The sequence below is a fragment of the Rousettus aegyptiacus genome, unplaced genomic scaffold, assembly GCF_014176215.1.
Source record: "Rousettus aegyptiacus isolate mRouAeg1 unplaced genomic scaffold, mRouAeg1.p scaffold_m13_p_2, whole genome shotgun sequence".
NCBI classification, from domain to species: domain Eukaryota; kingdom Metazoa; phylum Chordata; class Mammalia; order Chiroptera; family Pteropodidae; genus Rousettus; species Rousettus aegyptiacus.
In genome coordinates this window covers 83,159,961-83,186,511 of record NW_023416295.1, presented here as the reverse complement: position 1 = coordinate 83,186,511, position 26,551 = coordinate 83,159,961, and the positions used below count along the sequence as shown (strand labels likewise).

The 26,551-nt window shown below is 40.4% G+C and overlaps 1 long non-coding RNA gene across 2 annotated transcripts; it reads left to right on the top strand.

Moving 5' to 3' along the window:
* The first annotated feature begins 350 nt into the window (after positions 1–350).
* On the top strand, positions 351–26,003 carry LOC118613854. Of its 2 annotated transcripts, XR_004955968.1 has the most exons (4): positions 351–1,398; positions 3,795–3,880; positions 23,199–23,297; positions 23,460–26,003. It is a non-coding gene; the product is annotated as an uncharacterized LOC118613854 (long non-coding RNA). The 2 variants fall into 2 exon arrangements; XR_004955969.1 differs by lacking the exon at positions 23,199–23,297.
* Positions 26,004–26,551: the final 548 nt, after the last annotated feature.

Below are 26,551 nucleotides of genomic sequence, written 5' to 3'. Positions count from 1 at the left end.
CCCTGAATTCAGCCCCTGGGGACCCAGGAGTCCTGAGAGGACAAAGTGGAGGGGGCGCGAGGAGCGGAAAAGCGCGCAGCGCGGCGTGAGCGGGCGGGTAATCCTGGGCAGCGTTTGTGTGTGAGAGCGCAGGAGGCGCTCAAGCCCCTGCCTCCTTCTCCTCCTCCTCGGTCTCGTTCTCCTCCCTCAAGCACACCCCGTCCCCCAGGCCACGGCATAGCAACCGAACTTGGCGGCTGCGCAGACGCCACTAGTCAGCGGCCGAAAGCAGCGGCGGCAGCAACAGGAAGAGATCTCGCGAGAGGTGAGGCCAAACTCTTTCCCCGCTAGCACAGGCTGGAGAGTTTGCGCCAGACCCAGCGCCGGGGGACACGCAGGTGCGAGGGAGGACGGACCTGGATAGGTCGGCGAGGGAGGGCTGTGACTCCACCCCATGGGCCCGCTGCGATTGGTTACTTGAATATCGACCTCCGCTGGACCTACTGACCTAAGGGACCGTACGAAGGGGCAAGAAACCTAAATTTTAAAGGGGAAAACCAGACCTATTGCCCAGGTCGTCCCAACTTTAATAGAGGATCTAGGTTTTAGAATGCGGTGTTGAATTATTTCCTGTCCTAAATATAGACTCTAAAACAAAGATCTAATGTTCATTTGTAAAACAAATGTTTGGGTGCCTTCTGTGTGCCAGAAAATGTGTGGTTTTAAAAAATGAATTCATTCTAATAACGCATATAAATTTGGTGTTATCACGCCAGAGTTTCTACTCAGGTGCATTCTAATATTTTATTGATGGTACAAATATCTTGGTGTTAAGACAGATATTTACGGGCTGGGTAAACTCAGCCAAAGTGACAGTGGAAGGATTTAGGAATCGTCACACTTCCTTTTGCCTTTCTCTCTCTTTTTTTTTCTTCTGGTCAGTGCACTTTCCTGTCGTCTGGCGCCTACTTGCTCTTTCTTGCTCTTAGCTTCAACTCCTCACCAGAGCTCGCCATCAGAGAAGCATTCTTTCAACAATGTCTTTACCCCCAAGCTAACAAAATGCCTATTTGCTAGTCAGGGTTGGTTTTTGCAAGAGGAAATCTTGCAAATTTATACAAATCTGTGAAAGACAGTAATTTCTATTGATCCCTTTCTCCCTCTCATCCCTATTCTGTTTTTTTTTTTTCATTTTCAAAAGACGACTTGTCAGTCCACGTTTTTCCTACTCTATCTCTTCTACTTTATTCCCTTCCTAGAGCTTAATTCCAGCCAATATTCATCCTTCCTTAAATATGCTTTCCTGCCTCTAGCTCTCCGTTTTCTATGCCTTCGTTCGTGCTATTCTCTCCACCAAACTGCTCTTCACTTCATCTCCACCTATCAACCACACATCACATGGACAGACTTCTACCAGAAGTAAGAAGTAATTTCTTCCTCCTTGACATTGATAATTCTAGGTTTATACCTCCCTTTTTCTTATCACAATGTACATTTTATTATACGATACTTATTCCCGTGAGTCTTATGGCCATTACTACATGGTAAGATACTTAAGGGCAAGGACCTTAGTCATCTTTGTATCCCCTATAGGGCCTGATGACACTGCCTAGTGTTAAAAAAAAAACTTCGTTAAAAGAATGAAATGCTTAAATCTTTAATTGGGGGGATTTCAGGAAGGTACTAGGGACAGAGCAAGCTCTTCCTCAGCTTCAAATCTGTTAGATTGCTCTGTCTCTGGGTGATACTGATCTGGTCTAGATTTGTCCTTGTAGAGCCTTGTAGCTAGTGCCTCAACTAATCTTCCTATCCCCAGACCTTCTCCCTCCAGCCTATTCCTCCCACCTCGTCCATAAACCATGATGACGTTTCATGCAAATATAAATCTGAATTGTAATATAAATATAGTCTCAACACTGGAGGGGCTGGAGGGAAACACCCTTTATTTTGGGAAACTCCACAAGATGAGCCCTTTACATAAACAAATGTAAGCCTCGTATCTATCTTGGAAGTCACTTTTTAAAAATTGAGATATAATTCAGATATCATAAACTTCACCCTTTTCAAGTGTACAACTCTGTACTCTTTACTATATTTGCAAAGTGGTGTAGCTGTTACCACTAATTCCAGAACATTTTCATCACCCCCAAAAAAGAAATTTGTACCCATTAGCAGTCACTCTCCATTCTCTCCTCTAGCTCTTGACAATCACTTATTTACTTTCTGTCTCTATAGATTTGTCTACTCTGGACATTTCATATAAATGGAATCATACATATTATAAATTCTCTACAAATATATATAAATTTTGCTCTTTTTTAAATTGCAGTTTTTTAAAAATTAACATATGCCTATTCTGGATCATTTTGATGACTGCATTACCACCTGATTTTCTATTTGGCACCAAGAACTATAACTTTAATTTTTTTGGACTAATGAGGGAAGAATAGAATACTTCTTATGGAGATGACAGTATTCTGGCTAAGTGAAAGTCAAGCATCCTCATGGCACACTGTACAAAAGTTTCATGGAAATTCAAATAGAGAAGCATGTTGGGATAATTAAGTCTATTAAAAGCCTGCCTTAAAAAACCAGTTTAGTAGTAATGAGTTCCATAGTCTTATTGTGAAGGACAACTTAATTTCAGCAAAATAACATCATCCACAACATTATATAATATTAATTGAATTTTTAATTTTGTTAATTTAATTTGCTAAATTGTTTTGGTTTTACAGATGTAGAAGAGCTGTGAGACTCTATGCCTAATCTTATGTTTATACTTAAGAAATGTAATTCAAATAAGTTCATTTAACATTTGAGAGTTAGCAAGATTTTCATTTTTCATTTAAAAGTAGCCTCAAACACTACTAGATATTGGCAAACATTGCTATTGACTGTGATTTTTTCCCCCTTGTCTGCAGCCTGCCTTTGGCTATGCTTTTGGAGAGTAAGAGCAAGGTTGTGTTGACACTTAAAGGATGTTGGCAGGGAAGGACTGGCCTTTCTGCACTGTGTGGGTGACATTAGGAACTCTCCTGACCCTGAGTAGCTTCAGCCAAAAGAGAACAGGCATTTGTTCTAGCCTGTGTAGCTAAACCAGGCTGCCTGGGCCTTGGCAGTGATATCTGGCAGCCCCAAGGCAGCAGAGAAGGAGCTTTGACCAGGCACTGTGGCTGACTGACCAGCCACCCTCACCCCTATCAGCAACTTGAGAGGACCCTTTTGGAAAAAATGAATAACCCTTGGGTTACTGGGGATATCTAGGGAGGAGAACACCAAGGGAAAGCTGGACTCAGCTTGCTAAGTAGAGCTCAGAGTGGTATGAATTTTAACATTGAAAAACACATGACTCGATTTTGTTGTCTAAACTGATCAGGTGGGACCTGCAAAGTACACAGGCTTTCAAACACCTGGCCTCTGACATGTGACCTTAATTGGATATCTGTCTGCCTTAGCTGCACAATTAAGGGAAAAAGTCATCATTTTACCTGTCTGGAGTTATCAGGCATAACTTAAAGCAAAGCAAAACAAACGAATTTAAAGCATTTATACTTTTAAAAAGTCATACATTTTCCCAATAAGTTTAAACTTCTGTGGCAGAGTTCTGTGGCTTGGGCTTCCTTAAATCATAGAGCTGCTTTAAATATTTATATGTGTGTGTGTGTGTGTGTGTGTGTGTGTGTGTGTGTGTATGTGTGTATATATATACATATATATATATTTATTTTAAAAAATTGGATAGTACATAGCTCTGAGGCAGTTGGTCCAGATTTGGTCACTCTGTCAACATGGCCCTCTCCCTTTTCTCCCGCCAGTAATTCTTTCCTTCCCTGGAATCAAGAACTATGTGAAAATTTAAAAATCAAAGACCTCCTCCCACTCCCAGTTGCATTCTCCAAAGGTAAGCACTATTAACAACTTCTTGTGTATACTTCCAGAATTTTCTCTGCATATGTACGCTTAATGTATATTTTTTTCCCTACATATAAGATACTAAATATATTTTACTTACAAATGCCCTTAACAGAACTATACATGCCATACTTTCTAAGAGCTATACCATAGAGTATTTAATTTTCTCTAATAAACGGGAATTTAGGCAGTGTCCATTTCTTTGCTAGTACATACAATGCTGTAAAGAACATTTTTGTCATAAAAAACTGTATACACATAACTAAGAATTTCTTTAAGATGAATTCCTGGAAATGCAATTGCTATATTGAAGTGAATGAGCATGTGTAGTTTTGATAAATGCTACCAAATTGACTACCAATTGCACCCACCAACTATGTGTTAGTTACTATTATCCACCTTTTCCTTATCATTTCTGGGTTTTCTTATTTTCCTCAATAAAAAAATATTTTTTTCTTTTAGTACTTTTAAGAGTTTAAAATACTTAATCTAATACTAATCTAGAAATAATTCTGGTATAAGGACGTAGGGATCAAGCTTTATTATTTTATCAATCACTATTAACTTGTCCATTATTAAATAACTCATTATGCTCGCGCACACACACACACACACACACACACGCCAATTGTTTGCTAAATTGCTTTTATCAGATACTAAATTCTAAATTTTTATCTGGGAATTTTTTTGGTTTATTTCATATAGTTATCTATTCTATCTCTGTATTTGGTTCCTTATTGCTGCTATAAAAAAAATTACCACAACTTTAGTGGCTTAAAACAACACAATTTCATTATATTACAGGTCTAGGCATAAGAAGTCCAAAATGTATTGACAGGCTCTGGCCTTTCTGGAGGTTCTAGGGGAGAATCTCTTTCTTTGTCTTTTCCAGCTTCTAAAGGCCACCTGCATTACTTGTCTCATGGTCCCTCCTTCCATCTTTAAACTCAGCAGCCTAGCACCTTCAAATCTCTCTGTCTTACCTCTTCTGTCTCCCATGACCCTTTTAACTCCTTCTTATAAGGACCCTTGTGATTACATTGGACCCTCCCACAGAATCCACAAGAATCTTCCCAAGATCTTTAATTTAATCACATCTGCAAAGTCCCTTTTGCCAGACCAGCGAACATTCACATAATCACCCTGTAATGAGGGTGTGAACATTTTTGGAGGCTTTTATTCTGTGCCACACTCTCTAATACCAAACGTTTTAACTAGTAGAATTTCTAAAAAGTTTTGCTATCTGAAAGAATTGATTTCTCCTTATGCTCCTTTGTTCCAAGATGAATATGTTTTTAATTATATGAACGTAGAATATGAGCCCACAGCTGTGACTGAAATGTTAAATTACGTTGACAGCATATACAGTGTACCTACCTTGTGTGGAATCTACATATTACCTGAAAAAAATATTATCTGTAGATGTATGTGACTATAATCTGTATATATAAGTATATTATTAGGACACTGATTATCCATATTACAGATCACTTAAATGTATCTAAGTCTTCTTAATTTAAATGTTAACACAAATTAGTCCTTATAATTTTTTTATTTATTTAAAAAAAATGTATTGCTCACTTACCATTCACTAGGTACTGGGAATACAGGTAAGAAGTGGTCCTTGCCCTCAAGGCAAGTATGTTTTATTCTTAGATTGTGACTTATTAGTAGGTTATGTAAATTTGGTGGATCATGACTAGAATTTTGAAAAAACAAAATTAACTACACTAGAAAATATCAGAGTTCATCACACAAAGTGAAAATAAAGATGGTACTGGGAAACTTTTAACTTTAGATATGTTTGTTTGTGTTTATGTGGATTGTGATGTAAAATGTCTTTCTTACTTTGGATGTGATGGCCAAAAATTCTTTGAGAGCCTCTGCTCTGAAGGAGAATTAATAAGTAAATAAACTATACAGATTAGTATGAAAAGTGTTTTTATAGATTAAACTGTAAACTCCTTGAGGGCAGGAACAATGGCTGTTCCACTCACCAATATTTCATCACAACCTACCCTAATGTCTGATATATAACCAGCTCTCAGTTATTGTTCTTAAATAAATGAATAAATGAGGTAGGCCTAGGTTGCTAGGGAAAGCAATAGAAGGAGATCAAATGACTAGTGCATTTGTGCCTTAGGTTTTGAGTGGCTTCATTGAGAGTCGTAAACTGTGGGGACAAAGTTTGAAGAGGAAAAAGATCTGATATAGAACTGAAGGCTGGCCAGAGCCTTTGAGAAGGAAGCTTGAGGGACCTTGAGTGACATCTAGTGGCTTCTTTGCCCAAATGGGAGGCAAGCCTGAGGAATTTCCCATTAAGTGAAGTGTTATTGGATATATGTCTGCTTTATAAAAAATAAAAGATGGGTTTCATTCCAACATAGTGTACAAATGTTCCTTTATTTGTAGATGAGTACTGTGGGTTTATTGGTTGGTGCTCTTTTTTATATGTTGACTTTATCTGACGAATATCCTGATTAATCTTTGTGCTTTTTTAGCCTGTTACTTGGCACCTGGTACAGTATTGCCAGGTGTGCTTCAGGTGTGTAATAAACACCTGCTCTCATCTGGCTGAAATGTTTTAGTCATTCATTCACCCTGTAGTCCTTGAATGATGCCACTCACATTAAGGAGTCTTCTCCCTAGCCACACATTAATACACCAAGGAGGTTTTTAATAAATTCCGAAGCCTTTGCCCCACCATGATGTCACCTTCATTCTCACTTAATTGGTCAGGGTGGAGCCCAGGTTTCTCTCTACAGATATGAATATAAAGATGTTATTTCAGCTCCCAAGGTGATTCTTCCATGCAGCAGAGTTGAAACCTACAGCTCCCATTGGACAGGAACTGAACATCATACAACACCAGTGTGAAATAAGTATTCTTCCCTTCTCGATCAGTGTTTCTCAAACTGTCTGGGGTGAAGGACCAATCAGTCATGCACTAATATTTTTGTAAAATATAAATAAAAATAAATCGCTAGAAAATAAAATAATACAAAGTCATATAATAAAAATGCAAGTCCCATTTTTAAAATTAGATTCAATAGAAATTACTCTCCTAAATTCCTCTACAAGGTCATAACTGCTTAATCTGAATTTGTGCATTTATCTTCTTGTGGACTGGTGACAAACCATCTGCAGAGAGGCACTTTGAGTCATACTGCTCTAGGTTATGTTCTAATTAGAGGTGGGGGCAAGGGAGAGACAGAGATCCACAACACAGGTAACAGCAGTAGCAGGACACACAGGGTGCTCTTGGACACACTGACCCTTCAGGCAGAGCCCTGCAGGCAGCAGAGCCCCATGGGTAGCCACACTTTGATCTTATCAACACCCACGTGATCAGGCACTTGGCATGTTTAAAAACTGGATTATAAAACAAAGGTTGCTCTCATTTTAAAGCAAATATGCCTTTCCAGGGGCCAGACACTGTTGTTTGCATTAAGGATACCCAGTATGGAGGTCCTCAGGAATGAGAAGATTATATAAGAAACAGCGTGAAGATCTCTCCCTGCCCTACAATAGAGCACCCCTCTCTAGTCATGACAGTACTCATGCCTACTCGGTGCATGTATTTCTACCTTGGACAGTACTTGATAAACACTGACAGATTTTTGACAGCCTGTCACACTTCAAGGATGTACCCTCTAGCACCTCAAGGAAGCAGTTTCAATATGCCAGATTAAATTACCAATTTCTCTGGTTAAAAATTACTTCTGAGGATATCCCAAGTCACTTTGACTATATCTGAGTGATCCCTAGGTTTTCATCAGCGGTATATTTGTCAGCTGTCCCCAGCACAGGGTTCATCTACAGATGACTCACTCATCAAAAGGTGATTATTTCTCCTCACCTTTTTATACACAGTCTTTTCCTTCTGACTATAATGCCCTGCCTTCTCTTTCTTTGCCAAACTCCTACTCATCTTTTGGCTTTCGGGTCTCTGAGTGGCTCCTCCAAGAAGCCTTCCATGATCTTTCTCTCACCCAGGGCTCAACTCTCCATGCCTCCAGCAAAGCACATAGCCCATGTAGCTACAATGGGCCAGTTTCTCTCTTCAGGTCCCCAGAAGCTGTCCATAGCAGAGACCTAAAAGGAAAAACAAACTTTTGTGAAATAAACTGATTTTCTGATTCCATGCTCATTCTTTAGTCCAAGGGGAAGTAGGAGATGCGATTAACTTCTAATCTTATGAAGGCTTGGTGGTGGGGATAGGGTGGGGTGGGGAGTTGTTTCTAGAAAGTCAAGCTGGAGAGTATGAACATTAACTGGTAAATGATGAAAGTGTAGAAGAAGCGGAGTACGATCATGAAATCTGTCATTAGGAAAAATTAATTTCCCTGGTATTGAGGAGGAAGAGATTAGATTTGGGCAAAGGCTGAACCTGGAAGACCAGTTAAAATCGTGACAATATTTCTTCATGAGGGGCATCTCATAATCACCTGAGATGTTGCATCAGTACTGGCTCTCACCCTGCCTTACCCTCTCCCAATTCTGATATGTCACCCATGTATCAATGTGATAATCAATCAATGGGACAATTCTGATACACGCCAGGCACTAACTTTGGTTAATTATTACTGCCAAGGGGAACATTGGTATTGAGGGGAGTCTGCCCTATGCCTAAGTTGTAAGCGAATAAAATTCAAGTCTGTTATAATAGTCTAGGTGTGAAGTGCTAGAAACTTGAGGTATGATTGTTATACATTTAACCAGTTTAAATAATGATTTTAATTTTATAACTGAACCTCTGCTGGAGGCAAAGCAAAACTTCTAATGGATGATAATGATTGGTTATCTGAAAAGCTCATTACTAGTTATCTAATGAAATTTATGTTCATTTCTAGTAAGGGCAGCTAGCCTGTGGATTCCATTTATTGTATACAGTGGTCTTTTACTGAATGTTTGATAATTAATGCAGTATGCAAAAAGTGGTCTGGCATTTTTCTTTGGACAAATTATCTAATTGTTTTTGTAGGTATTCAGCAAGTTATACATATTTTTCCCTTTTACCTCAACATCCAGTAATATATTAAACCAAAAATTAATGTCCTGCTTTATTCTCTTAAAGTTGAATTTTCTCCAAAATAAAAACCACTGCCTGCCACGAGTGAGCCGAACAAGGTTTCTTTGGCCAAAATCAGTCAATTATAAAGTCTCATAATTGCCAATCCAGGTTTTCCATTTCTAGTTCCTAACTTTAGATTCTCCTGATACCAATAATTGCTCTGAGAATTATCAAAGTTACACAAACTGAACACTCTCCTTTTTATCTGGTCATGGGAGGGGAGGGGACAAGCGAGAGAAAAACCTTAAACCCGTAGTTTGAATTTTTTGTGTACCATCCCTTCTTTTAAATCAATTTATCTATTTAAATTAGTTTCAAGTAGACAGTACATTGGTTAAACATCTATATTGTTCATAAAATGATCCCCCCAATTGTTCCCTCCCTCCCCTGGCCCTCCACTTAGCCATCATATTAATGCTAATTGCATTCCCTCCGCTGTGCTCCCCATCCCCATGCCCAACGAACAACTACTAATTTGTACTTCTTTAACCCTTTGCCCCTTTCTCCCAGCCCCCAAACCCCCTTCCTTCTGTCTGTCACCAGATTCTACACTATATTTGTGAGTCTGTTTTTGATTAGTTAGTTCTTTTTGTTCCTTAGATTTCACATATAAGTGAAATCATATGGAATTTATCTTGCTCTGGCTGACTTATTTCACTCAGTATAATAACATCTAGGTCCATCCATGTCGTTGCAAATGGTAGGATTTCATTTTTTTTAATGGATGAGTAATATTCCACTGTATATGTGAACCATAATTTCTTTATCCAATCATCTGTTGATAGGCATTTAGGTTGCTTCCATATCTTGGCTATTGTAAATTGTGCTGCCATGAATACTGGAGTGCACAGATCTTAACGAATCAACATTTTGGTTTTCTTTGGATAAATACCCAGAAGTGCAATTGCTGGGCCAAAAGGTAGATCCATTTTTAATTTTTTGAGAAACCTCCAGACTGTTTTTCATAGCAGCTGTACCAATTTGTAATCCCATGAACAATGTATGAGGGTTCCCTTTTCTCCGCATCCTCACCAACACTTGCCGTTTTTTGATTTATTGATGATAGCCATTCTGACAGGTGTGAGGTAATATCTCATTCTGGTTATAATTTGCATTTCTCTTATGATTAGTGACCTTGAACATCTTTTCATATGTCTGTTAGCCATCTGTATTTCTGTTTGGAGAAGTATCTGTTTGTGTCTTCTGCTCAATTGTGTTGTTTGTTTTTTGGTGTTGTTGAGTTGTATAAGTTCTTTATAAATTTTAAATATTAACCCCTTATCAGCTGTATCACTACCAAATATCTTCTTCCAAACAGTCCTTTGTCTTTTTGTTCTGTTGAAGGTTTCCTTTGCTGTACAAAAGCTTTTTAATTCGATGTAGTCTCATTTGTTTATGTTTTTCATTTGTTTCCCTTGCCCAAGGAGATATACTTGAAAAGAAATTCCTGTTAGTAATATCAGATAGTTACTGCCTATGTTTTCTTTCAGAAGTTTTATGGTTTTGGGTCTTACATTTAAGACTTTAATCCATTTGAAGTCTATTCTTGTACACGGTGTAAGAAGATGGTCCAGCTCCTTATTTGTTTGTTTGTTTGTTTGTTTGTTTGCATGTATCCATGCAATGTTCCCAACACCATTTATTGAAGAGACTGTCTTTACCCCATTGTATATTCTTACCTCCTTTGTCATATATTAAATGAGCATATAGGCGTGGATTTATTTCTAGGTGCTCTGTTCTGTTCCATTGATCAATGTATCTGTTTTTATGCCAAGACCATGCTGTAGTCTTGTAGTTTTGGTTACTGTAGTCTTGTAGTATAGTTTGATATCAGGTAGTATGACACCTCCTACTTTGTTCTTTCTCAAGATTGCCATGGCTATTTGGGTTTTTGTTATGGCTCCATATAAATTTTAGGATTATTTGTTCTAGCTCTCTGAAAAATGCCATTGGTATTTTGATAGGGATTGAATTGAATTTATAGATTGCTTTGGGTAGTATGGCCATTTTAACAATGTTGATTCTTCCCAGCCATGAACAGGGTATGTGCTTCCATTTATTTGTATCTTCTTCAAATTCTTTTTTCAATGACTTATAATCTTCTGAAAACAGGTCTTCTACCTTCTTGGTTAATTTGATTCCCAGGAATTTTATAGTTTTTAACACAATTGTAAATGAGATTGTTTTCTTAATTTCTCTTTCTGAAAGTTCATCATTGATGTATAAAAATGCCACTGACTTCTGAATATTTTTTTGTAACCTGCTACTTTACTGAATTCATTGACCAGTTTTTTGGTGGAATCTTTAGGGTTCTCTATATATAGTATCACATCATTGGCAAATAATGAGTTTTACGTCTTCCTTTTCAATTCAGATGCCTTTTATTTCTCTTTCTTGTCTTATTGCTGTAGCTAAAACTTCCAATACAATGTTGAGAGGAGTGGTGAAAGTGGGCATCCTTGTCTTGTTCCTGATCTTAAGGAAAATGCTTTTAGCCTTTCCCCATTGAGTATGATGTTAGCTGTAGGTTTGTCATATATGGCCTTTATCATGTTGAGGTATATTGTCTCTATTCCCACTTTGCTGAGAGTTTTTATCATAAATGGATGCTATTGATATGATCATTTGGTTTTTATCTTTCGATTTGTTAATGCGGTGTATCACATTAATTGATTTGCGGATATTGAACCAACCTTGCATCCCAAGAATAAATTCAACTTGATCACGGTGTATGATATTTTTAATGTATTGCTGAATTCAATTTGCTAATATTTTGCTGAGGATTTTTGCATCAATGTTCATAAGAGATATTGGCCTATAGTTTTCTTTTTTTGTAATGTCTTTGCCTATTTTTGGAATCAAGGTAATGGTGGTCTCATAAAAAGAGTTAGGGAGCCTTCCCTCCTCTTGCATTTTTTGGAATAGTTGAGAAGAATAGGTGATAAATCTCTTCTATTAAATGGCAGTCTGATCAGTCCAAACAGCCCTCATGTCTTCCTTAAATACAGACTCAGATGAAGACACTACAGTATGTAGAAAATCATATGTAAAGGGAATTTTCAATTGGAGGAACTCGGAAGTTCTGATGAGCTATAAAGATTTAATCTAATAGGAACTGATTGGCTATTAAAATCAAATTTAGAATTAAGCACAGCAATTTGAAAGTGTGAATAAATAAAAACAAAAACAAACAAACAAATTAAAAAACCAAGAATATTTGACAAATCATTCTCAGAAAATATCACTCTATTGGGCCTCTAGAAAAGTATCAGTGGTATCGACCTGTATCTGATGTGGGAAGTAGGGTGCAAAGAAAAATGTGCAGCCATTTTCTATTTACAATGATTTATTACTTGAACACTAAGGAAAATATATCCTAAGGAAAATATATCCTAAAATATATTTTCTATTTACAATGATTTATTACTTGAACACTAAGGAGGGAGGAGAAGAACGCAGGTGGAGAAGGGGTAGAACAAGTAGACTCACGGGTTAGAAATAACCTACAGGATCAAGAATTTCCAACTTTCTAACAGAGCCAGATTATGGATATTAAAAATCTCAGCAGCTGTACCTACTTGCTGAAGCTGACACACATCCTCGGACAAATGCACACTTAAATAAGGATGCTGGGTTGAGTTACAAAGATCACTCACTCTCAGCACTTAAAAAATTGGCAGAAAAACCTTGATGCCTAACAATAGAGGAATAGGTTAATTTAGTTCTGGTTCATCCATGCACACATAGAATATTATTCAAGCATTAAAATTGTGTTTATAGGTTATTATGCTGAGTGAAATAAGTCAGACACAGAAAGATAAATACCATATGATTTCACTTGCATGTGGAATCTAAGGAACAAAAAGAAGAAACTAATGGAAAACAGACTCACAGATATAGAGAACAGTCTGGTAATGGCCAGAGGGGAGGGGGTTAGGGAGGTTGGGAGAAAGGAGTGAAGGGTTAAAGAAGTACAAATTAGTAGTTGATGATGGTCACGGAAATGGGGAGCACGCCATAGGTAATGTAGTCAGCAGTAATGTATTGGCTAGGTGTAAGGCCAGAGGGAAGATAGAGTAACCAAGGGGATTGTTTCATAAACTATATAAATGTGTGACCAATGTACTATATATGTGAGATTAATAATAAAATATTTTTAATAGTGTTTGTAAATGAGCTTTACCGACATGGAAAAAAAATGCTTATTATATAATGTTAGTTGAAAAAAAACAGGATGTGAAATTCATATATATAGCATGAACTCTGACTAATTGTGACATGCATAAAGGAGGTGAATAGATGGAGCTCAGGATTTGTAGGGCAGTGAAGCTATTCTGTATGCCATTGTAATAGTGAATACATGACATTATAGATTTGTCAAAACCAATAGAATATACTACAGAAAGAATGAATCCTAATGTAAGCATGAACTTCAGTTAATAATACTGTACCAATATCAGCACATCATTGTAACCAATGTACCACACTAATGCATAATATTAATAATAGAGGAAACTAGCGGGGGAGAGAGTATGTGAGAACTCTCTGTACTTTCTGCTCAATTCTTCTGTAAACTCAAAACTACTCTAGAGAATAAAATTTTTAAAAATATAGAAAAAATCTATAGGGAAATACAACAAAATGTCAGTCAAATTGTATAATCCTATAAAGTAGTGATTAAATAAATATTTGGGTTATAGACTCAGATTGCCTGAGTCAAATTCTTTCTCCTTTATTTATTGCTTAGGCAAGTTACTTCAACTCTCTCTGTTTCAGTTTTCTCATCCATTGAAATGGGGATCAAAACATCATTTTCTTCGTAAGGTTTGTTGCAAGCATTAAATTAGTTGACATACTGTGCTTAAAACAGTGCTTAAATTTAGTATCATCTCTAGAGGGGTGGAATTGTGGTGATTCAAATTTACTTCTCTATGTTTTCTAATATCTCACTAATAAATATATATTATTTTAATACTTATGGAAAACTATACATGCATGTATAAGTTCTACAACACTTGGAAAAATATGTGTTTATATATTTTGTATTAGTTATTGTTGCTTGATATAAAACAACAATCATTTATTATCTTATCACTTCTATGGGTCAGGAATCTGAGAGTGGGCTGCTGTCATCTAAAGCCGAAGGCCTGAATTGGGCTGGAGGGTCCATTTCCAAGATGGCTCATTCACAGGGCTAGCTGGTTGGTGTGGGCTGTTGGCAGGAGGCCTCACTTCCCTACCACATGAAACTCTCCATAGTGCTGCTTGAGTATCTTTATGATATGGGGGCTGGCTTCCCTCAAAATGAGATATGTCAGCGGGAGCAATATGTAAGCCTCCATGATATTTATGGCCTAGTCTAAGAAGTCACTCTCCATCATTCTGAAATATCCTATTGGTTACACAGGTCAGTCCTCTTCAGTGCATAAGGGTATAAACTACACAGTGTATTAACATCAGGAGACAAGGATTGGGTACCATCTTGGAGGCTGGCTACTACATATATGCATATTGTATGTCTATATGTGTATATATGTCTGTACGTGTGTGTGTGTGTGCATTTCTGCCAGCTAAAGCATTACCCTAGCGCCCCTGCATGCACATTCTTGTCTTCTTTATTCTATTGAAGCTTGACCTGGCTATCAACTCCTTTTTGGCTGCCCATTACTTGGTTTTAGCAACTTCTTTCCTTCCTTCCTTCCTTCCTTCCTTCCTTCCTTCTTTCCCTCTCTTTCTTCACTCTTCCCATTCTTCAAAACATACTTATTGTGTACCTATTAAATACCAGTGAATCACCTCTGTCCACCCCTCTGACCCTACACTCCCCTCATTCTCCCTACCCTTCATTAGGGTGTCTAACACCAGACTCTGTGTACCTGGCTAGCTCAGCTTCCACAAAAGCATCTAAATCTCTCATCTCCAGGCCTGCCTATTTCCACATGTCACCAAGCTCTGGTCTCTATCACACTTTCCTCCCCATCACCAAACCCACCCCGCTCTGTGCTGGCCTGATTGGTCCTAGGGAAAGCCTAGGCTTGCTGCAGAGCCCTTGTCATGCCAATGCATCGATCCCGACGTGATGTTCAGCATAATAGCTGAGAAATCACAGAAAAACACACCCAGAACATCTCAAGAGGGACCTGAAAATCCAACATAGACCAAAGAGCCTAAATTTTATTCTGAGATTTTCATTTCCCTATAACTATAAACTTCCAAAGATGAATAAAAATTCAGCTTGGATAGCTTACTACAGTCATTAATAATAGACCACTAATAAACACATCATCTCCAAGACCCTTTAGGGACTCACAAAGAGGAACAACTGAGACCAATGATTCAGCTTCAGTCCCCTTCTCAGCCCAGCGGAGGGGCTCCTAAAAGACCTAATGCACAGGCAGGAAAGAAGCAAAATAAACAAAATAATCCAAGAGAGACTGAGCTGGTCCCCCTCCAGGCTCCCCAGGTCCCACATTTGTAGCAGTTTTACCATATTGCAATTGTTAGCTAACTTGTCACTTACCTTCTCCCTCTAGATTGACAGTAGTTTGTTTATGAAGAATGTATAGTTTGTGCACTGTTGATAGCCAAGAATGCTTGGTGCAGAGTTGTAGGTTCTGGGAAGGTATCCCCAGGTCTGCTGGGGATTTTTTTTTTTTTTTGCTGGGGAGGGGTGGGATGGGTAATGTGTACAATTATTGTTTGGTGGGGGAGAGGAAGGAAAGACTAGATTGCTGCTGCTTTGAAACTGTTTTAAACCACTGATGTAGATATTGTCATAGGTTTCTTCTAGACTTCACTCTCAGAATCTACAAGAGGGAGACAGAGTACAAATGATTAAATAGCACAGGCATGTGATAGTGCCTAGTAGGATACCTGGTGTCATAGTAGCCCCTCAGGGTGAATCTGAACCTGAAAAGGAAAAGTAAAAGGGATGCATTTGATAGGAAAAAGAAAATACAGTGGCTTATATGAGGAAGGGTTCTTTTTCCTCTCCTGTGAAAGACTGAAGGGAAGCTGGCAGTCCTGGGATGGCTTGGTGGCCCTGCTCTGTGAAATCTTCAGGGACCCAGGCTCTTTCCAGCTCCCTGCTCTACCATCCCAAGCATGTGCCTCTCATCTTCATGGTCTAAATTGGTGACTAGAGCTCCAACATATGTACCCATTTCAGGTGGCAATTGAAGAAGGACAAAGAAAGGGGGACAAAGCAGGGTGGCTGCAATTTGAAGGAAGTTTTCCTGAAGCCGGCACATATCACTTCATCACTGGCTGATGCTCAGTCTTGTGACCACACCGAGATGCAAGGGAGCTTAGGAAGTGGGGTTGTTATTTCGCAGCTGTCATGTTCCTCGCTTAAATGTGAGGCTTCTTCACTTCTAATACTGAGGGAGCAGGGGAGACTGGGAACTGGGAACTTTGCCCTAAGCCTTTTCCCCCCCTTTTTAGTGCTTTAAAGATAATCCTGATTTAATCTTGGTCATAAATTGAGAATTTTTCCAGGCTGTGCCTTGTTTCTGTTTTGGGCTTGCAGCATTTGGAACTATCCTACATATCAGAATCTTTCCATATATTAATGTTTTATGTGATTCTACAAAATCACAGATGTAGTCTTAGTGGGAAAAGAGTAGGAGAAACAGCAACCAAAAAGGAAGAGTATTGGAACTGGTTTACAAGGAAGAGGGAGCGTGGGCCATTATAGTGTAATAGGTATAAGGCATGCCTTTTTAATATTTTTGCAAACATATCAGAATAAGCACATTTAAATTAGTACAGTCCTTCAACTTAGTCATTTTGGGAAGCTATGTGTTTTTCTAACAGCTTGACTATTTCCCAAATACTGTCAACCCCCATCTCATTTCATCTCTACTGCTCAGGTTCCTGGATAGGAAGATGCTGTTATCTGCCCCTTGTAAGTACTCTTCCACCCCAACCCCTACTCTGAAACAATCTTGGTTAAAGCAGAAAGGAGAATAAGACCTTTAACCCCACCAGCAGAACTGAACATTTGAGTGCTCTCTTTATGCCGGGCACCATGCCAAGATCTGGCTTTGTAAGGATGAATACAACACAGCACTTGCCCCCAAAGGACTTTGTAGAGCAGTGGAGAAGGGGTTGATCTAAAAGCCTGTACTCCTATTCTCCCTCTCTTTGTAAGGGGTAAAATTTCCAAGCGTTAATGGAGTTGAGAGCAAGTACTGGGAGATCTGTTTGTATTGACATAAGACACACACTCCAGCTCCCGTGGTGTACCTTTAAAGTTGTCCTGGAGCACCTCTGATTGTTGAAAGCTTTAGCTAAAATCCAACCCAAGGGAAATTGGGTAAATACCATGAGTGTGGAGCACTTTACTCCAGCTCAGATTCAAGTTTACCCAAATGGGCAGCTACAAGTGCCTCAGTTTTAACAGCTCCTGCAATACTAGGGCGATGTGAAGGGGCAATTTTGAAAAGAGCCAAAACATCAAAGTGTCTGTGAAGCAATTTCCAAACTCCATTATTTACAGAATGATTTAACTTTAGTCTGAATTATTTTGCAGTCAGTGACATTAAACCAATTATACTAGATCAATTCAGTGGAGAAAAAGAGCTTTCAAATTATTGCAAATTCTTTCTTTTTTTATGGTTGAGGACATCCTATGGGCTCTATACTAACATTTTATAAATTAGTCCTTAGATTTTTGCGTCCCCCCAAATAATTTATAACACATTTATTAGAAACTCTGGTGCATATAGCTAAAGCAAATGAATTAACTTAAATGGTTTCCAATCACCAAGAGATGTAGGGTTGCATAGTGATTTAGAGTACAGCGTCTGGGTCTGTCCTGCCAGGATTAAAATTCCCTCTCTGACACTCACTACCTGTGTGATATTGGGCAAGCTACTTGTTATGTCCCCCCTCACTCCTCCCCCCATTCATATGTTGAGGTCTTAATCTGCAGTACCTCAGGATGTGACTATATTTGGAGATAAAGTCTTTAAAGAAGTAGAGTTAACATGAGGTCATTAGGGTGGGCCCAAATCAAGTATGACTGGTGTCCTTATGAGAAGAAGAAATTTAAACACACACACACACACACAGGGGGTCATGTGAACATACAGAACAAATGTGGCCATCTGCAAGCCAAAGAGAGAGACCTCAGGAGAAAACAAATTGTCAACTCTTTGATTTTGGACTTCCAGCCTACAGAACTGTGAAAAATAAATTTCTGTGGTTTAAGCCACCCAGTCGGGGATACTTTGTTATGACAGTCCTGGCTAACTGATACACTACTCGAACTCTCTGTGCTTGTTTTTCCATCCATAAAATGAGAATAATAATACTTGGCTCAAAGGAACTAACAAACATACAGCATTTAGAGCTGTCCTGGCCCAGAGTAAGACTGCTCCATAAGTAATAGCTCTTATCATTGATCGGACACTTACAATGTGCCATGCCTATCATACACGCCACTGAATTTTCACCTCCCAACTCCCCGCTGAGCAAGTATTAGTAATCGTGTTTTGCAGATAAGGAAACTTGAATTTAGAAGTTTCAGCAAGCCTAATCACATCTAATATCGACCTCCCACAATGGGGCTGTGAAAACCAAAAAGTGCTATACATAAATGCAAGCAATCAAGTTATTAAGAGTAAAACAGTGTGATGTCAACAGCCAGCATGGAGAAAACTTGAGCCATAAAGAGGAAAAGACAAGAATAGGAGGGATTGGTGGCCGCCTTTGTATTTGTATGCCGTGAACTTGGTGTTGGCAGCAGAGGAGAGCCACAGAAGGAGGTGTGACTATCTGCATTTTTTATAAAGACACTAAGATGGTACTGGAGCATAGGCTGGGAGATAGGGGAAGCCTAAAAGTGGGGAGACCAGTTTCAGACTCTGATAGTAACTTTGAGGGTTGTGGTATTTGAGCCAGGGTGGAAATTGTTTATATAACAGAGAACAGATATACTTGCAATACTAAGTAAGAAACAAGATGATTCAATCATTTACTATATGCCCCAGGTGGGACACAGCTTTCTGGCTTGGCCAAGTGGCTGGATGGGCAGTAGTCCAGTCTTCAAGATCAGAAGCATAAGATGAAAGGGAGTAGGATTGATGAGTACAGTTTAGAAGAAATTGAACTTAATCTGTGAGATTCTAGGTAGAACCTCCAAAAGTCAATTAAACGGACCGGTCTGCATGCACTGGAGTTAGAGATTTGAGATTGTAGTGCTGGTCATAAGGACAATATCTGGAAAGAGAAGAGAAGTAAAGAAAATCGTCCTGTGGAGTGAGCCCCAACTTTTGGGAATAGGCCCTGTAGTACACCAGTCAGGGTGAGGAGAGAGTAGGGTCACAGGCTCCAAGGGAGGAGAGCCTGTCAAGACTGTTGGAGGGCTTGACCTTGCCATGTGCCACAGAGCTGAGTGAGCTATGGGTGAAAAGGTGTGTCAGCGATTGGGAGTTTCTTATTCATTCATGACCTTTGCCAGACAGTTTCGAGGAAGAGGTGGAGGTGGAAGGTGCATGATGGTGAGTTGAAGGAGTGGGAAGTAGAGACAGAGTGAAGACAAGTCGCAAGAAACTTAGTTGATTCAGGAAAGTGAGAGAAAAAGAGAGATGGGGCAGGATCAAGGGTGAGCTTGGTCAGAATATAGTATTAACAATACTATCTCTTGGGAGTCGAGTCTCCGTGAGAGTCAATTAAAAAATCATAGTTAATAAACCCTAACACACTAGCTGCCCTCTGATTTTGGCGTGTCCTAAAGGGTTGTGATAGCTTCATCGATAGTCTACTCAGTAGCTGCCGTCCCCTTCTTGCAGTTTTCCGGTGTGGCAATTTGCCCCACCCATAGTATAAGTTGTGATTGTTCTAAGACAATTAGTGCAATGCTGTTTCCCTTTGCCAGTAACTGATCTGGGGTATGTGTATGACCCAGTTCTAGCCAATGGGAAATTTTCTGAGGGCTTCTAGAACAGCTTTTCACCATTCTCTCACCTCCCAAAAAAGAGAAAGTTGAGGAGAAAGCCTTCACCTTCCATTCTGTTTAGGACATAAGCAATCGTAAGGATGTCCCAAAAGTTCCAATTTTTCCAACAGTGAGTCCTTTGATGCATTCTTAGAAAATTCAAATTTACAATTATTTCAAAAATAATAGTTTTCAGATGTCCCTGCTTTGAGGCTACCCCTAAGCAGACATTTAATTAGCCTGTTAGACAACCTAACACTGACTACCTGATGTTAGTGGCAGACCGCATAGGTTAAAGGCCCAGTCCCATTACACTGCCTCCCCATTTCAGACACCAGTTGCAAGCCACCAGGCTCCTGTACTTTTTCTGACCAACTGGCTATAAATAAGGGGTTTCTACAACCCCATTCTAGGGTTCCATAATTTGCTAGGATGGCTCACAGAACTCAGGAAAACAGTTTGTTTACTGTTTCTGGTTTAATATAAAGGTTAGAATTCAGAAACAGCCAACTGGAAGAGAAGCATAGTATAAGGTAGGGTGTGGGGCACGGAGCTTCCATGCCCTCTCTGGGCGCTCCAACTTCCCAGCACTTCAATGCGCTCACCAACCCAGGAGTTCTCCCAACTTTGTGGCATAGAGTTTTCTATGAAAGTTTCATTATGTAGGCGTGATTGACTAAATCATTGCCTGTTGGTGGTTAACAATCTCCAGCCCTTCTCCCCTCCCCAGAGGTCCAGGGGTAGGGCTGGAAGTTCCGTGGTTGCTCTTTCAGGCCCCCGTCCTGAAGCTCTCTCTCTCGGAGCCCCTCACTCAAGACTCATCTCAGTGGTAGCTTTACCAAAGGCACCCTCATCGTTCAGAAGATTCCAAGGATTTTAGAAGCTCTTGTTCCAGGAACTGGGGACAAAGACCAAATATATATTTATTATATCCCAACATCACATACCAACACTGCTGTTGAGAATTATGTCTGCCAGAAACACACTTACTCTTCGAAGACAACCAATAGGAGTGCGGGTGGGACACAGACTGTTTAGCTAGGTCCACGGTTTTAGATACCAGTTTTGTGTGAAGTTCCCCAGAACTGACTCAAGTCTATAATTTAGAATGATACATAAAAACTACTTTTTTTGAGAGGAACTCAAAATTACTGAAATGAAACTTATTTCTTTCCATAATGTGAGAGCAAAGTGCTCCCAGACCCAGGCACGCTGTTTTCCCTCAACTTCTTTTACAGTCATTTAGACTCTTGTGCCCCACCCCCATCCCCTACTGTCTATCTTTCCTGTCACTGTTAATATCAGCACAATTTGGAGTATTTTTTTTTTTATTTCTCTTTTGGTCCATGTGAAAGGTCTGTGGGTATATTTCATCCCAGATGTTTTTCCATAACCTGCCTATCTTAAGAAATCCAGAATTATTTTTGAACATAATTTCGGAGCTTCCAAACAAAACAAATATCCTAATTGCCTGTGGGTTTCCAAGTTACAAGTCCTTCCTTGGTGGCGGGAAGTACAGAAGACAGAGGCCAAAAAGGCAGTCTCTGAGGCCTCTGAGGCTGACCCAGTGGGCTGGCCTATCATCCCCTTCTTTCTTTTCCACTTCGTAGGCATTGTTATGGACTAAATGTTTGTGTCCTTCCTGATTCATGTGTGGAATCCCTGATCCTCCAAGTGACTATATTTGGAGAGGGTGACCTCTAAGGAAAATTAAGACAAAATGAGGTTATGAGATTGGGGTCCCGATCCTTTAGGATTGTGTCCTTGTAAGAATCTCGCTCTCCATGCACACTCAGTCACATTAGAATCATCGGAAGAACTTATTCAAAGACATATTTCTTAGCCCCGCCCACCCCAGATCAGGGGGTAAGGCCCTGGGAGCTGGCTTTTAAAAAAATTAGTTTCTATTTTTTATTATAAAGGTAACACGTGCTCATGGTTTTTGTTGTTAATGTAAACATTACAAGGCCTTTTTAAACGACAAGTAAAAATCCTTCCTCTTTGTTACCCTAGTCCCACTCCTTAGGAGCAAGCACTGCTAACAGTCTTATGTGATTCTTTTCAGAAGTTACCTGTGTGTATTTTACCAAATCATGTATATTTATTTCTTATGCAAAATGTCATCAAATTATCGCACTTGCTTTCTTCATTTCTAATAAATCTTGGAGAACTTTCCACATCACTACAAACTGAGTACCCTCATTCTTCCTAAGATTTGCCTTGTCATGTGCCCTGTGGGTGGGGTTAGGGAGGGCCTCCATGGGAGGGAAGCAGGGCCAGATGTCTATAACATCTTCTAACTTCAAAACCTTAAGTCTTCTGTTTCATTTCCTTACCATCCTTTTTGTCTAGAAGCTAATTTGAGTATTAGCCTATAAGGTAATACCACAGCACCAAGAGAGCATCAGAATACAGCACTCCTCCCAGGAAGAAAGGCCTGTAAACTGCAAGAAAATACACTTTGGAGGACTTCAGATATACTCTGGCTCTCTGAAACGTTTCATTCACTTGTACATGGGCTTCGGAGACTGGGGGAGGTGAGGTTCACTTCAGTGGGAACAGAGCAATACATGGGGACATCTCAGGAGGACCATTGAGAGAGTGAACCCAGAACTTTGCAAAGACAAAAGGGCTAGAGTCAATGCGTAATTTGACTTCTTAGATAATTAAACTAATAATCTAGTTTCCCACTATGTGAGAGGGGTTCCCTCTGATTTTTGAACTATTTTCATCATCCTTTCCCATGCCGCAATGTGTCAATGTGGAAGTAAAACTTCCCTCTAGTCCTGATTCTGTCACTACCTTGGTGTGGGATATTAGACTGGTCTTTCAACCTACCTGGATACCAGTTTCCTTATCTATGAAATGAGTCGAGTATGTTAGATGATTTTTAAGGTCCTTTTCTGGCTTTAAAATTCTAGGGTCCATGACTATGACCATACACAAACCATATAGGAGTTCTTTTTTTTTTTTTTAATTACAACTTAATTTAATTATTGGGAAAACAGGTAGAATCTTGTTGCCCAGCTGAGTGCTTCCTATCTACACCTTCAAATCCTGACCTGAGTAGCTCCTTTCCTTTCAAACCTTTCTTAAAGTGTGGAGATTTAGGACATTGCATTTGACCTTGATGGTTGAGCTTGCTTTCTTTCAGAACAACGCCACTCTGCCATTTATTTCAAGAGGATAGTGTCCAATTTGATGCACTGTGATAATTATTATGTCTTATATGTATATAAACTTTAACGATGCACCACAAAAGGTAATTTAGAAAGCACATGTGTTTTTCAGGAAGAAATACCTGGATTTGAATTCTTCCTGAAAGCAGCCGGAAATTTGGCTGCAGAGAGAAACTATTTCTGGTTAACTTAAGCAGAAGAACTTATGTGGGTAAGCCACAAAATCACTGGGCTTATGTGGGAAGCCCTGGCTGGGGCAGGACCCAAAGGAGACACAGTCCAGAGGCTTGGGAGGCACCAATTTGCTGCTGCACTTCAGGGCCACATTGGATAACTCCTAACTGACCTTGTGCCTTCACTTGTCTCCCTCAAGGGTCAAAGTTTTGAGTAAGCAGAGACTGGGAAGAGGGAATGTCTTCCCTTTCAGCTTGGTTTCCATAGTGGGCTGTGGAAGCCTCCTCCCTTGTATTCTGATGTTCTTCCCAAACAAGAAATATATCCACAATTGAAGATCCACGTGCAAAGGTAAAGAACTTTAATTCTTACCTTGTATTATGTGCGAAAATTAAGTTGAGTTAGACCATTGAACTAAGATCGAAAACTACAACATTTCTAGAAGAAAGCATAGAATAAGTGTATCCATATGTTAAGCAGCCAAAATGACAAATGTCCAGCACATGGCTCTACCACCTACTACTGTCAGCCAAGTGACTTTGGTAAATTGAGGAAGGGAGACAACATCCCTCTGGGGTGGAAGGGGTGGTGCATGCATGCGGATTCAGTAGAAACATGTGTAAGGCCTGGTGCTGCTCCCCCACCCCTCTATGTAACAATGTCCCCTGGCCTAACCTGAAGCTTGGGAATTCCTCGATTCCTGGGCATGTCTGGTATGTTAGTGGCAGTCCCAGCCATCACATGTCATTCTGCTGGTGTCACCGGGCCTATTAGGGCTCATGACGACCACAGCTGTGCCCCTGTGGGTTTGTCTTTGTGCTGCTCATATCTGTCTATCCGCCTACTCTAGCATTTGGGAGTGGAGGATGAGTATCTGAGGGGAGCATTTTGACACCTCTTGGTTTTTGCCGCTTTGAAAGCTCTGAAATTCAGCTTTCCTGGGAGTATGGGTAGCTATAGGGAGGGCCTTTATGGCACTTGGGAAGCTTGTGTGTAGGAAGACCCCCAGGAGCTCCCCAGAATATCTCTGGTAAAACCACTGTAGGGAGAGTTGGAGGCCCTGTGACAGCTCGTGGGAGGCATGCGCCGTGATGTCTCTTTGTATGGATTCATCTGTCCTTCTGGCTGCCGTGGCCTGAGAGAATGTGGGAAACACATACACCCTCTTAGTGGATTCCCACGCCATCCCTTTGAGGTCAACAGAGCAAGGACTCGTAGGCTCATTTTTTCCCTGGAAGAAGAAACTGAGGCTAATGAACTAAAGAGACTTGCTGAGGCCACTCAGCTTGGGCTCATGGAGCTTGTTTTCCTGATTCTGAGCCCAGCATCCTTTTCACCATCCACACTTTTTCCTGTGTTGGTACCTCCATTATTAGAGCACCTGGATATTCTTAGCTAACAATGGATGATATAAATACACACACGGCCATTTCCCCACATTTCCATGCAGATCCACACAGATGGCAGAGCCCTTTCTCTGAACGCACTGCAAGAAAAGGCGTTTCCCAGAGCAAAACAGAACTTCAGCATTAATCATCATGGAGAGGCGGAAACTGTCTTTGGGGAATGGGGTTTCCTTCAGGGAAGATGGGCAGCCCAGGCTCACGGTCAGGTAGCCCCCATGATGGAAAGTCAGGGCTGCCATTCCAGGGCCCGGGTGAGGGCTTCTGCTATGCCAGGAAACAGGTGTTTGCACTCAGTCCCCCAGGGAGAGCACTGTCTGCTGCCGTCCCCTGCAGAAACTGGACTGAAGCTCCAAGTGCTTTATTAGTAGGCCAAGCTCCCGTCCTGGCCCTAAGGCTAAGGCTGAGGCTGAGACCGAGGTAGGATAGGGTGGTGTCTGTCTGTAACGCAAATCTGGAATTCTTCATGCATTTACTGAGACAAAGAAGATCAAACATAGACCCTAGAAGAAAGAGGAAATCAGAGGTTGAGAGAGGCTGCTTCTTGGGGCAGGCTGGAAGGTAGAATTGGGGTACAGAGGCACCGTGTCAAGAGCCAGTAGGGATGAAGATTAAAGTGAAAAGCCCCTCTCGTAGGACTCTTGTGCTCAACAGAGGGTAGATGATCAATGACTGTTGAAGTAATTACTTTAATCGTTCAGCAACCGAAGATAGTCTTTTGGGGTGGGGGCGGCTCCTAAAACGGGCTGCAGTAGGCAGGATAAGGCAGTAAAGTCTATTTGGCTGAGCCCTTTTTGGGCCCCTCGACCCTAGTGTCAGGGCTTTTCTGCCTCTAAGCCCAAGTGGCCTCCCCTCCACTGTTTTTCTCTCCGACACAGGGGAAATTAAGCCTCCCACTGAGGGCATAAACTCCCGTGAATAAGAGTACATTAGCAAGCCTTCATTTATTCGCCAAAAATGGACAAGTAGACATTTGCCTAATGCTATGAAATTTTAACTCACAAACTGGCTAGAAAGCATGTTTTAAATGAAGATAGGGAGAGGAGGAAGAAAGGAAGGAAGGAAGGGAGTTTAATTTGCTCAATTACTCTGAAAATTAACTAGTTGACCTCAATCGATTTGTTTAGATGTTAACTTTTAAAAAACAATCTGTATATGTGGGAACAGTGTATACATTCAGGAACTTTGAACACATGTTTACCATTCATGGAAGCTGATAACTGGGCACCACTGTTATGCCCCGAGTCGTATCTCCACGAACCACCAAGAAGCCGACGCCGATGCAAGAGCAAGAGGGAGTTTATTTCAGACTCGAGTCCGGACCGCAGTCCGCACACTGATGCAGCAGTGAGTAGGAGGCGGTTTCAAACATGGGGCTTCAGGGGTATTTGAAGGGAAAAATCGTAAGCATGGGGAGCAATGTCTTGGCGTTACAGGATTGGTGCAACGAGCTTGTCGCTTAGCAGGATTGGCTGAGTGATGGCGCCAAGGAACAAGGCGGGGAATTTGGAGAGTTACTTTCCATAGTTGCTCTGATTGGCTGAGTCTAGGGTGGAGTGATCGTCTAGCTATCTGCAGCTTTTCTGGGAACTGGCCTGTGCTTAAGATGGAGTCTTATACCTAAGATGGAGCCACTTTGGTTCTTCACCATGAGATACGATCAGTCAGGTCGAGGCAGCTCTGTCTATCTGGTGACCTTGGTCACCTGGTCCCTTGCTGGGGGTGACATCTCCAACCTTCCTATTTGGCTCTTGCCTCTCAGGCACCAATCTCTTGGATGCCCTGGTGGGGACTGTGGCTCTGATAGTTTTGTTAGCCCTCAGGAAACTCTTCTTGGCCGACTGGGCCCTGTTTCCTTGAGCTCTCAACTCTCCTTGCTTTCTTAATT